This window comes from Anoplophora glabripennis, unplaced genomic scaffold, assembly GCF_000390285.2.
Source record: "Anoplophora glabripennis isolate ALB-LARVAE unplaced genomic scaffold, Agla_2.0 scaffold47, whole genome shotgun sequence".
Classification (NCBI taxonomy): Eukaryota; Metazoa; Arthropoda; class Insecta; order Coleoptera; family Cerambycidae; genus Anoplophora; species Anoplophora glabripennis.
The window spans coordinates 448,873-462,254 of NW_019416342.1; positions in this window are offsets into that span (position 1 = coordinate 448,873).

A 13,382-nucleotide genomic window follows, 5' to 3' on the forward strand; every position below is an offset into this window, starting at 1 on the left:
TATTTATGTCATGAGTTGTGACTGCCTATACAGGATGTTAAATGGAATTTTGACACTAAGTGTTACCTATTTATTTATTTAGAACAGAGTGATATGTATGTTGTAACGTTGACAGAAAAACTAAATACGCCTTCAACGAAACAAACTTGTCAGTTGATACAAAATATGCCAATAAACTTTATGGACTACAAGCCCATCGGAAATTATCAAGGGGTTATTTGACCCAGCATGGATTACTTATAAATCAATACTACCACATTTAACAATAACTTTAGAAACTATGCCGTCAATTCTTGTTGGTACAGGTGAGTACACAAGTAAGCTAAACCTGTCCACCACCATTTTCGGCAAAACATTTTTGTACCTGGTGTCCCTTGGTGGACAGGTTTAGCTTAGCTGTGTACTCAATTGTACCAACATGAATTAACGGCATAGTTTCTAAAGTTATTGTTATATATGGTAGTATTGATTTATAAGTAACTCATGCTGGGTCAAATAACCCCTTGAAAATTTACTTTACTTTGACCTCTTAATTATTATTCACATTTGCGTTCATATCTCTTTCCCCGTTCTAGAAATGTCATGATCTTCGAAATTCTACTCAAATATAATTTGGTATGTCAAAATAAAGATATTACAAAAATTGGCAAATTCCTTCCTCTCAGAATCTATCGTCCCGATCAATAAAGACCTCCATTATCTGCATCGTCTTCTTGATATAGTGCGTGTCTATGTGAACAATCTTTATCGTGTTCTGGGGATTCTTCTGGATCCTATAATTATAAGTATTAGGTCTCTTATCACAATCTCCGTGACTTGCCATTGGTTATCTTCGTATTACACAATCAATTTTTCTCATTCTCCTGAAACCCGATGCTCTTGATATGTAAGTGATCACGACTCTTCAGTCTGTTACTTTCTGTCTGAGACTTTTTTATATATACTATATTCCACGTAATTTCCGCACAGTCTCAGCTACACGCTCTCCGTATTTGTATTCGATTCCTGCTTTGGGACATCCTTCAGAACTTTTTTCTCTTTTATAAACTTGAAAAATGTGATTTAAATTGGTTTTTAATGAGCTGTTCAATTATGCGTACATGAGGACTTTAAAACTAAACTTAAAACGGAAGTTAGATAATAAATAATGTGACGCTGTCAGAGATTAGCATTTGGTTTAGAAGCACGTGGGGATGTTGCGTAGCCCGACGTGCTAAGCACACATCCCTTACGAGTTGATATTATTGCGAGAATTCCATCAAGAAAATATATAATATGGCGTCATAATATCAAGAGGAAAATGAAAGGAATAAAAGCCGAGCCAGATAAATTATTGCTCTTTTGAAAATGCAAAGTGCCATAATATGTCATATATATTAGAATGTCTCGGAAACAAATTTTATTTTACATGGAATTTCATTTTGTAATAACATCATTATAATGTAAAAGTTGAGGCAGCAAACGCTGAAAGCGTTCCACCAGTATTAGCCCCGGCGATAACAAAAATTAACAGCCATTTTCACGTCCCGTATATCATGGGCTTAAATCCTTCTTATATCACATGTGGCGCGCAGGAAGGTATATTTTTGTTGGCTTTTTAGAGAGGCGAGTGTTGCGGGAGATACCGGCATTGAAGCGGCGGTTTCAGCTTTTAATTTCTTATGTGGCTCGGATAAATAAAATAAAAAATAAATATGGCATTGAAGGGGCCCAGGCATAGAAGGAAATTCCTTGCCGGAGGAGAAACTAGTAAATGATTTTAGAGCTCAAAGTAGTCTGCAATTATGTCATCCCTTTTTATAGTTGCAATGAGCGAACAAGTCCTGCTTTGCTATAGACTCTGATAACTTTTCTGTTATTTGGTCTCCTTTTTTATTCAGCATATTTTTACGGTACCATCGCTAGGGTATTAATGTTTCATCTGATTAATTTACGTCTGTGTGTAGAGTAAATAATTTGAAAATGTAGACGCTCTAAACCTAACGATACTGCAATATTAAATATTTGAATATTCCGAATATACGAATCAACGAGTGAGTAGTCTATCGAAGTCAGAATAGAACTCTTATTTTCACAAACTCAATAAAATGTTTCTTTGTTACTGGTTTAGTTTTGTAAAAATATGTTTTCTTTTATTCATTTCTATGACCTTTTAATTTCCCATGTTTCGTATCAATAAGTCACTATTAATTTTGCTTACTTTATCATGTGTTTCAGTAACATTGCTCAGGGACCGATCCCTTTAGGAATATACAGTGAACACTGTATTTGATATGAACAAGATGTATATTATCTACAAACTATTGCTTACAAACTCAGAGGTTTATTTTTTATTAGTAATAGGTATTGACAAAAATAGCAGATTGATAAACATTTATTTTGGAAACATAAATACGACTGACTTATTTCAATTTTAGCAAAGTGACATAATTCGATTTCAACTATTTATATACAGGGCGGGCTCTTGAAAACGAAACAGAGCGAATAACGAAACAGAGCCGTTCTTGCTGGTGAAAATTCGAAATATTTGGAATTATTCAATTCATTTTCGTAGCTGAAAACAGACATAGGTATTGTATTCTCGAAACAGACAGAATTGCACTAAACCAAATTTGGAGAGGACATAGCTAATACAATGCGAAACTTCGCCTTAATGTTGAAAATGTTGTCACCGCCGTTCTTGGGGGTGAAAATTCGAAATATTTGGAATTATTCAATTTTCGTTGCTGAAAACATACATAGGTATTGTATTCTCGAAACCGAGAGAGTTTCTCTGAACCAAATTTGGAGAGGACATAGCTAATACAATGCGAAACATCGCCTTAATGTTAAAAATGTTATCACCGCCGTTCTTGGGGGTGAAAATTCGAAATATTTGGAATTATTCAATTTTCATGGCTGAAAACATATATAGATACTTACAAAAGAATTTTAAAATTTCTCAGTATAAAATTTTAATATATCGCTATTTCTATACGTCGGACAAGTAAGTAAGAATTTCTAGTGGTCATCTTTCAGTATACTGTCTGCAATGCTAATTGAATTTAATACTATGTAATGATATTTATTTCCAATCTATAACAAATACTGGTTTATATATATTATACATGCTACAATTTATAGAATTTTCACATTGTATATTACATCCATACATGCAAAATGGAATTATTTCTAAATGACGAATATGTTTCCTCACTGTGGGTCGTACTATACATCAATGTAATTTTGTATTTCATTGTGACGCATCTAATTTTCGATAATTAACCATTCGTGTAGCGGTATTCTGTTTACGACCGTTTTAAAAATAATGCAAATTAAGTTAGATTTATTATCTAATGAAGCAATATGGTACTGGCAATGCGTTTGCGATAATCAATCTTTGTATATTTGAATATTGGCTGACCAGGAACATGTTGCATTTACGTTATATATTTTGTTAATGGTTAAAATTAATTTTGTTCACCTTTCGATTTTTTCTCGGGGCTTGAATTGAACAGGCTTTTGGTGTTTTTATAACATACAGCAATGTTTTATTAAAAATACTTTCTAAAAGAGGAGCAGACAATATTGATTTGCCAATTTTTGAATTTGATTTAAAGTTTCGATATAGGTTATTCGAAATTGTGTTGCAAAATAAATGCTACTAAATTTTTTTAAAGCTACCAAACAGTACTATTTAGTAATCAAAATACTTTTACTTTTATTTAATACTTAAAAGTATTTACCAGTTTTCATATATACGACCCAACATTTTTTATATTTTTCTCAGGGTAATAGAAGAATGATAACATCTAAAACGGCGTCTCTGTAAAATTTGCCCGCGACTCAGTCTTGCCATTCCTTCTATATAAATTTTCCTAATGAAAATTCTCCGGCTCGAACAAACATAGCGTAATTGTTAATATGTCTTTAAGTATGCTATTAACCGAACAAACGCGAGTCTCAGGTATTGCTGCTGCTAAGGGAGGAATATGAACACCTGAATTTTCACCCCTATCTGCTTACCTCCTCTGACTTTCTGGCGTCCTGACGGCTGAAATACGGGAATTTTTGTGGATAGTGCCGAGGGGCATCAAATTTCAGGGGACAAACACTAATCAGGGAATTTTTGCAAATTAATTCATCGTCTGCATCCTAATTTCAAATTTTTTCTAGTATCACACAAACTGAGAAAGATCATAGAGCTACTCGTTAAGTGCATGCTCTCGACACCTCCATTGGACGAATCTAACAAGTAAGATTGTGATGCAGAACTGTAACAGTGGCAACATTTACTCCTGAAGAATATTGTGACGATAATTAATTACTAATTAATTGACACAACTTGTTATGTCACAAGTGACAGAGGATCTATGTTATCAGCCTATGAAGGAGGAAAAAAATTCTCGTTCAAAAATAACTTTTTACCGTGCCATTTTCATTCATTTAACAGGTCCTGGAAACTACAGATTTTGCATCTCGCTTGGTAATTTCGTGAATAGCTGATTGAACTGTAGTTTATACGAAATATTCTTTGGAGATAAGTGTCTGTATTTTTAAGGCAAGGATTTTTTAAGGCTAGAAATAGTTTGAGACCAAGAAAATCAAAACGTTTTTTGATTTCAAATCACTTTTGAATAGTCAGTATTAATTAAATAAGTGTACATTTCATTTAAATAGTATTGCAAAATGTCGTATGTACAGGGTGTTTCAAACTCGATAGTATGGGTCTACTGTGAGGATACAAAAAATTTAAATAAAATTTGGTACATTAACTAGACTTATATTATTGCCGCACTTTCAACATACCTTCTAATGAAGCTGTTATTGTTGTTATCTAAACCAAACTGCCTTTTAAAAATTGTACTTGTACTCAGAAATATAATTTAAATCTTTTGAAATTGAATTGAGAAATCTGAAATTTAACTAACATTTTCTAGATCGACGTCCAAGTTTCTAAAATTAAACCGATCTTTCTAAGATGCATCTGGAAAAGGTGTTGTTTATTTTTATTTAACTAGAATTTAATGAGTCGCAAATACATATTTCCGGTTGCGAAAAACGAATGCACACTTATTAATCAAACCTTATTTGATGTTAAAACAGCATATTTAGATATAGCAGTGAACCAGGTCTTCTGTCTAAACCCCTCCAGGTCTTAACCGCCTTTGATATCATATTTCCAGTTCTTATCTTATTTATTATATTTATATATAAGCTCTTAATTGCCCCGACCTTTATTAATTCATTTTCTGTTCAAGCTCTTCCAGATTGTTCTCCTTTTTGCGCTGAGGTTTTTTTCACGTCAATAAAGGAGATCAGAGGAAATTAACTGATAATTAAATCGGGTCTCATTCGGGTAAATATTTTATACGTTTATTTAGATTAATTACAATTTCAAGTTATTAAACTCTTTTTTCTTGTCAATTTATATTATAATAATGAGGTACCTTGTCCTAATATTGCAACACCCTAAAGGGCACAGAAAAGAGGGTGGAATGGGAAGTTGCTCTTTTTTCAAATTAATGTGAGGATGAAAAAAAATTTGAAAAAATTTTCCTGAGTGCGTGTGAATTGAATTTTTATTTTCTGGTCCTTTGATTGTTCGATAATCGATAATTGCTCGAAAAAGTTTTTGTCAAAAATGTTGAAACTACAGACTTAAAGCTTCAAAATGCTATTTTTTTATCTCGACACGACCATTTTCCACTGAGATTATAGCCTTTCTAAAATCACTAAAAATTTACGAAATTTTTTCGTTTCCTTAATTTTTTCCAGTAGTTTATAAATTCTATTGACTCTTTGTTTATATTAATAATAGTTATTTAACTGAGATACTTATATTAATTATATGCTGAAACTTCCAACATTTTTTAAATCTTAATAATTTTTCATAAATAAGTGTGGGAATTTAGACAGGTTACCTTATTAAGTTTTGTATATTTGGAGCGTGTATCGTTTAAGAACGCCATCCCAGGTGTTAAAACTTCATCAGAACAGCCGCCAACGCCTCAAAAATATTCCTACTCATTTATTTTCCCAGCATTTCCACATTCAGACGGTAGTGACGCTGTGAGTGAGTTAGGAACGCCCTAAAAGGGCCCCGAGAACCGGGAATGGGAGAGCAAAGATGCTTCTGCATAGTTATGTGACACTTAGAGATATCAGCCGTGGAAAATATTTAATTAAGATTCAGCTAATGGCACGAAAATGAATGTTTGCTTTTCAAAGAAAATACTGCTTAAATTACGTACCTTGCTAGACATTTATTAGTTTCATGTTGTCAAGCTCCCCTCCAATCCGTCTACCTGATTTAAATTCGAATTATATGAACAAAAACTTGGAAAAAAGCACAATCTACTGTTTGCAGAATTTTACGCAATTACGTATAACAAAAAAGGTCCTTCTGTTGTACGATCTTTCCTATTTTTTCTTTCAGTTGAATAATTTGGAAAAAATAATTAATCACATTTTCTCTACCGAATATACAGGGTGTAATAGCGACGTTGCAACAAACTTTCTGGAGCAAAATCAGAAAAATTATCATTGCAATTGGTCCAATCAAATCTGTAAACGAGGATTTTATTCAAGATCAAACACCTTTTTCTTTAATAGTCATAATCCCTCTTATTCTTTCCCGGTACTTGATACAAATAGATGAGGTCAAAATAATATCAGTTCTTCATATAATTTTTTTCATACGGACCTTCGTTAACAAGTTACGGGCCCTCAAAAGTGAAAATTAGAAAGTTATTTTTATTTACAATCTCTAAACCATTAACTTCATCATGATGCAAATATGGTGATCGATAACACATGCGTACAGCTTGTTTCTGATGTTGTAAGTGAAACTTCATTATGCCCAGAATGCCAGGGACGGACTATGCCCAATGGTTAGTAACCCATAATTTTTGCATAGATGACGATCGCAATCTGCCTGTACCAAAAATAAGTTCTATGAACAATTTGCTACCGATAATACCCTCAACGTGCAACTCGGTAAAATCAACAGTTTAGGAAATATTTGTGATTTTATGTCATCGTTCACATCGAGCGGCGCCTCCGCCATTTCCTGTTTTTAATTTTTATTTGGACATAATTATTATGTCAGAACCGTACATATTTTTAAAATAAGAGTCTTTCTGTCTGCTAATGTAATTTTCTCTAACAAAATTTGGCAAACACACTTTACACATAACAAAAGATAGGAAAAAACAAGAATAAGTTATAGTAAGTTAAAAAAATAATTTAAAAGAAAGAAAATTAAAATACATACATCAATAAGGGCACTTTCCATCTCCACATACTTCCTAAGTCTACGAATATTATTTGTTTGTACACGAAAAAACATTTCTGAGGTATGTCTAATATTATCACAATGGAAATTAATTCTTAATTTCTATTTTGTGTTCTGTGTTATGTAATTATTAATTACGAATCACGAATTCACCGCTTTAAATGAGGCAGATTTCACAGTTCGTTTTGGCATAAATTACTGTATCTTGTCATCTGTGTCTTTATTAACAGCAGATTCTGGGAATTTGAACGATTTTAGAAGCTTAAATTAAAAAAAAAATTTCATTAACTTTTGAATAAAATTTTAAAATTTTTTAAAAAATCGTCTTTTCTTCCAAATATTTCAAAAACTAAAAAAAATGATAGAATAAGTAATTGTAGGTTTATTCTTACTGAACAATTTGCTTTTTTAAATAGTTGTAGGATAAAATTTGACTGAGTTATATCCGTTAGAAGCTCAAAACTAAGCTCCAAGACTGCCTTTCTTGAGCCCTTTTAGTTACAAATCTAAAAATCGAAGGGCTCAAAAAAACTGCAAATCACAGAACTTAATTTTTGAGTAAATTTATAACTTTAAAATTACAAAAGTTATGGTAAAAAAAATTAATCGCATTTTTTCGGTAAAATTTTGGGTGGGGGTACATTACCATCATCTTTGTGTATTTTGGAGTACTTGCGAACTGATTTGAGTAAGTATTTTAATAATATACATACACACACGTATCCATTTATAATGTATATAATTTTTTTTATTTGATATAAATTTAATAAAAAAATATTAAGAATAAATTCAATAAAATTAAAAAAAANTTTGCAAATTTAATAGAAAAATATTAAGAATAAATTCAATAAAGTTTAAAAAAATAATTATATCATCATACTCAAATATAATTTTTAGGAAATTTTTCTATAAGGGGTAGGGTTTTTATGACGGGTAGGTCTTCCATAAGGGGTTTTTGGGTGGCTGAAAAGTTGCAATATATCATAGATCATTTGGAAACCAATAAAAAGTTTATAATTCAACATATGCATACCATTAAAACATCTCAAGCTTTCAATAATATTTTATTTTATTATGAGGGATGGTTTTTAAGGGTTGCAACTTTGTAATGATTCGTAAGCTTTCTAATGAATACCAAAAGAAATGCAATACATTGTGATTGCACCAAAAGAATATTTTAACCTATTAAACATTTTTTTTTCTATTTTTTGGCCAGGGAAGGTTAGTTTTTAAGGATTTTTAAGGATTGAAAAGTAATTACATTTCATAAATTATATTAAAAAACATGAAAGGAACTTTATGCAACATATTTGAACATGAATTAAATCATTAAAATACGAAAATCTGCGATTTTCGCATTTTTTCTTACAAGGGTAGTTTTCACCCCCAAATAGAAAAAAGCACACATCTAGACAATATAACTTTTGAAGTGGGGGGTCAGATGAGCTTGTATGCAAATTTTCAGGAAAATCCATGCTATCCGAAAAAATTGGGAGCTTTTACTTTATTTTCCCCTTCAGTGACTGGACTATAGCAGAGTGCAATAAAATTAAAAGTAGTATAAACGATCAATTTTTACGATAAAAATAATTTTAAATGCGGTCACTTTCTACACGATCCTAGAAAAATATTTTTTAAATATGCAACTGACATATAATCTTTTCATCTAATGAAATGGACAAAATTATAGCGATTGTGAGTTAAGTAGTTCGCATTACCCTAAACATAATTTTTAAAATCAATAAAGCTACATCTGAAACCCCATTTCTTACATTTGCAATGCGAAATGGCTGCTTACGTATAATTATTTCCGTTATTATTAAATTTGACAAAGAGGGAGGCATCTTCAAGCAAACTACTCGCGCTCTTTATGTCACTCAGCGGTAAGTAGGTACGTAGGTACGATCTCGAGGCACGTTGTGTTGAGAATAAGCCAACTATGTTGTACGTCAAACTAACAAAGTTGGATTTAAATGGATATCTAATTACAGCCAACAAACAAAAGAGCATCGGGGAATGTTCAACCGCATTAGTAGTGAGAGAGGAGACGTGCGAGCGTGGCTAGAAAACAAAAGTAATTAAAGTGTTAGTCTCAAATTCGTATTTTACCTGCTAATTGCCGTTGAGGGCCAACAAGAAGCGACATGCGTCTTTTCCAATTCACGTTTGCTATTTTACTTCGTGATTTCGCCATAACGCATTCGCATTCATTTGCTGAGTGTACAGGGTGATATAATGTATCCATACAAATACCACTGTAAGAAATAGACACTTCGAAATAACAAAATTTATTTCATTTTGTATAAACACTGATACAAATTCTCCTTTTACGTCCTCGCCCTCGTTGAACCACTGTGGTAAAAGTAGTACGTAGCGAGAAGCTGCTAGTGCGTTTTGTCTTGCTTCGCCGTAAATTAAAACAGTACATACAGGTATAAACATTTGAGACGCTTTTCCAGAAGAATCCAGACGAAATATCAATTTTAGCTAAAGTTATTTGCAGAAGAAGAAGATGTTATACAATAGCGGAATGACAGAGTTGTGGGAAAATGCAAGTTTATTTCGAGACCGGAACATCCACGTTCTCCTGGAGGCTAGGAAAAATTGTCGTACGCGTTGGAATCCGAGTCCTCTGCATATTAAATTTTATATTACAAACGCTAAGATTTAAACGGATAGTGTGGCAGTAAATTTTAATTTGATAAGGATTGTGCAAGGAGATATAATGGGAGCAGATTGGTCAAAGAGGTAATATTACATTCCCAACGTCAACTATGATTTGTGTCGGGATTTTAATAGAACATTAAGAATGAACGGAGGAACGGCAGGAGAAGAATTTAGGTTTGAATTTAAGTCGGGTGTTGGTTGAATTAATTTTTAAGTTTACTAGCACCCTTTCTTATTAAAACGGGAGGGCGCTTTTGGTTTTAATTACCCCTTACATGCTTTGCGAAGCATACACTCGACGGCGTAAGCAGTGCGTGATGGTGTAACTCTTCCTACTCTACAAATGTACCTTTTAAAGTGATAAAACTGTTACATTATTGCGTAATTATTATCAAATCACAAGAATAATAAAATGTAATATCTCAGTTTACTCATTACAGTATCTGTCATTTACACAACTAACTCATTTATACATGACTGAATAATTTCCTTGGTTGATTGTTACGTCATTTACTGTGATAAGACTCGTCGTTCTCTTCCTAAGAAGAAATTCTGAAACTGGTGATTAAAGTATTTGCTGACATTTATAGTGTCTGTGATGGCTTGTAGGCATTGGTCTTGTGGTCCCAGTCCTTGATTTTTGCTGATAAGTGGTTCCCAAATTCCAAATAGTTCCTCGTCTCCATTGAAATTATTTCGATTCTTCTGGATTTCTGTTACCACGTTCAAGAATAATGACCAAAATTCTCGATCTCTCACTACAACTCTGATATTAGTTAGGTCTATTACGACTCGTGTATCTTGGAAATGGTTGTTCCCATTTTCTTTGAGGTATTGTAGATAATTAAGTTTCTTTAAGATGCAATCTATCTTGTCAGTATACCTTTGTATATAAGGCAGATAAGTTGTTGCCATAAATATCGCATTTCTCTTGTTCTGAGGTATTCTACTGATGACTCGTTCAATATTCCTCAGAAAAAGACAAAGAAAAGAGTGTCAGTTCAGTTGGAGATAAGACTAAAGGGAAACCAAAGATGAGAAGAAGTAGGAATCAGGTATTATTCCAAGTGGACTCTTTTCTCTACACAAATTGTAATGCAATCGAATGAGTCGTGACAATAGTGTTTTAATTTCACATGATATGTGTCGATAGTTTTTGTTGTTTTATAGCATGTAGACATGAATGATATCTTATCTATTTGATTGTAAGAAAATGTTTATTTAATTATGTACCTATTAGTTTCTCGATAATAAAAATGTCTTCGTTAGTTTTCTCGATTTCTTTTTGAGGCAATTTTGTTCCAAGCAATGATATTATATTATTCGTATTCAATTTTGCACGCAGACTTAGGAGGCATTTAAGCTTAATAGGAATTGAGGAGGACCCTCTATGCCCGAAATGTGGCGAAGGGGAGGACACCCCTGTCCACCTTCTGGGACAGTGTGCAGCCTTTGGGAGAATAAGACATAAAGTCTTTGGTGCTGAAGAGCTACAAGGGGTTGAGGTGAGAGACCTTTCATGGACCAAAATCCTGGCGTTCATTAGGGCGTCAAGTAGGTTCGAGGAAAGTCAGAGGCAGAGAGTGGTTAGGTGATGGGACGGCGGGGTAGGCAAAAAGGGCCCACTCGTGGCCTAATTGCCAGGCTGAGGCTGCCCCTTTACTACTACTACTACTACTACTACTACTACTACTACTTGCACGCTCTTTATAGCAACAAAAACTATCAATCGACATATCAAATTAAAGCTCTATTGGCATATTCAATGACAATGACAATGCCAATTTTAAAAAGCTAGCAGTAATTCGTTCCCATATTTGTGCTTCTTTAAGTTTATTTATAACTCAATTGAGGTTTTTGACTTGTCTTGTCTTATAGTCTACCAAATAAACAAGACAAAAAGAGCAACTTAATATCCTTAAACAATTCCTAACCCCGTATACCGGTAATTTTCAGAACGTTCAGAACCATCAATAAAGCCATTACATACAAATCGCTTAATTCTCACTTTCTAAAAATTCCCTTCAACAGTTGGAAGTCGCTGAACGGTATATGACTTACTCCTATAATTTATGTTGCTCTCGGCAGTAAAGTAGGGCATTTGCAAGGAAAATCGTCCAGATGACGTTACTTCCTGTCTAAGTTGACAGTGTCGCCTTTGTTTTACGACTATATCAACTGCGTCATGTTGGACCCCTGCTCAGGGGTAACTTCATTGGCGTACAAATGTCTACAAACGGTTCGCCGGGACATTATTATAAGGAAATAGGGGACAGAAGCTGTTCAGTGCAGTATATCAGAGATAACTTGATACATAAACACTGTTTATAATTTCATTTGTTTTCCACGTAGCTCTTAGCGTTTGTAAATAATAAATTTAATATTATATGTATAATGGACATTACGTTTAAATTTCACAAAAGCAGCCTGAATAAGTTTTAAATATCACGTAAAGTGTGTTAGTTTTTGGTGTCCATCAATAGTTCCCCAGACAGGCACTGTAGAAATAACAAATTTTAGTACGTAGCACATTAATATTTAATGTCCATTTATAAAGTTCTCAGACAGGCCACCCATAAAAAATGCATCGCTTTGCCCGGACAACCGTCAGCCCGGTCTGGTTTTAAAATGAAGTTCCTCGTCGCGGAAAATAAAATCCATAAAAATAATTTATTGCATTTTTTGCGGCGCCCCTGCAGGAAATTACAGATTGTATTCCTGCTGGTAACATTCAGAATTATGTCGTTGGGTTATAAAATAGGTTACTTGAAGTGGACGGACACCGAATGTCGACCCTATATTGTCCAGTCTGGCCACGAGGCCATCTAGATGGCCTGACCGATGCGCAAAGGGACCATCATGGCCAACATGATGTCGTTGTGCTGCGGTTTTAACTTTGTTATTGCTAGTTTGCGTTATGGTCATTGTCCGAATTAATATTACAATCCCATTAAAAATTAGTCACCGTGGTTTAATGCGAAATTACATGAGGAGGTTAATTTAACGGTGAATATATTATTTTAAGTGGAAAACAACATGTGCAGATACGGGTAGGTTTTGCCATGATGTAACTTGTAGCGAATTAGGGTTTTAAAGGTCCGGAAAATCTTGCTCAAAACTATAGACAGACATGTAAATTGCATCCAATAATGCTGCAGTAAAATTTACTGAGAAAACTGCTGTTATATTTCAAGTAACAGTAATGTAACTCTTTCTCTCAAAATCAGGTCAACTTTAATATTACAAACCATCACAATAATCATCAGAATCAAGAAAGTAAGTAGTACCAATTTTTTTTTAATTTCAAGCTTAAAATCATAAACATAAAATTCTGGCGCCCAACGTAGTGCCACTCCAGTAAGAGAAAATAAGAAAATAACAAAAGAAAATATAATACAAGTCTATTCGTATAATTTCTTATACAGAGTTTCACCTATGG